This window comes from Etheostoma spectabile, chromosome 7 (genome assembly GCF_008692095.1).
Source record: "Etheostoma spectabile isolate EspeVRDwgs_2016 chromosome 7, UIUC_Espe_1.0, whole genome shotgun sequence".
Taxonomy (NCBI): domain Eukaryota; kingdom Metazoa; phylum Chordata; class Actinopteri; order Perciformes; family Percidae; genus Etheostoma; species Etheostoma spectabile.
The window spans coordinates 25,931,935-25,932,697 of NC_045739.1; the positions used below are offsets into that span (position 1 = coordinate 25,931,935).

General features: G+C 45.9%; 1 pseudogene; it reads left to right on the top strand.

Annotated features, from left to right (window-relative positions):
- The first annotated feature begins 266 nt into the window (after positions 1 to 266).
- Positions 267 to 763, top strand: part of LOC116692386 (immunoglobulin lambda-1 light chain-like) — a 32,137-nt pseudogene continuing 31,640 nt past the window's right edge.

Sequence of the window (763 nt, forward strand, 5' to 3'; positions counted from 1 at the left end):
TTTACTCTCTTTACAAAGCACTGATAACATTTTAATGGAAAATAACAAAATGCATTTAAACCTGCACCCTGCACCTTGGACGTGTTTGTATGTTAGTCAATGTCAAACATTTCTGGCCTTAACCTTTCTTTTGCATGTTTCTACAATACGTGTTGAACGTGAAACACCCTGTCCCTGTTGGAGTCAGTCAGAGCATTTCCATAGAGAGCCACTTTGCATCAGCAGCACCATGCTCCAGTGCTCTGGGAGACTTTATAGTCCTGAGAGTTGGACACTGAACTGACAGCTGTCCTTCATGACAACAGAAGACACAGAAATCCTCCTCATCAAAAACATGACTTTGATCTCCGTCCTCATCTGGACTCTCCTCTGCTGCTGCTTCACAGGTAAAGTCCAGAGAATCAAACTCCTCTCCTCTATGAACATCCGTCCCTCTGAAATGAAGCCGACTAAACCATGACGCTGCTTTATGTTTTTGTCTCTGTGTCCTCAGAGTCCAGAGGACAGGTCACAGTGACTCAGCCTGGAGCAGTGAGCTCTGCTCTGGGAGGCTCCATTTCCATCAGCTGTGGAGTCAGCCCTAACGTTTTTGTTGGGGATTCAAGTGGAAAACATTACTTGCACTGGTACCAACAGAAAGAAGGGGAAACTCCCAAACTACTAATTTCCAGAGCTGATGAACGAGCCTCAGGGATTTCAGGTCGTTTTACAGGCAGTGGAGCAAACTCTGACTTCACTCTGACCATCAGTGGAGTCCAGACTG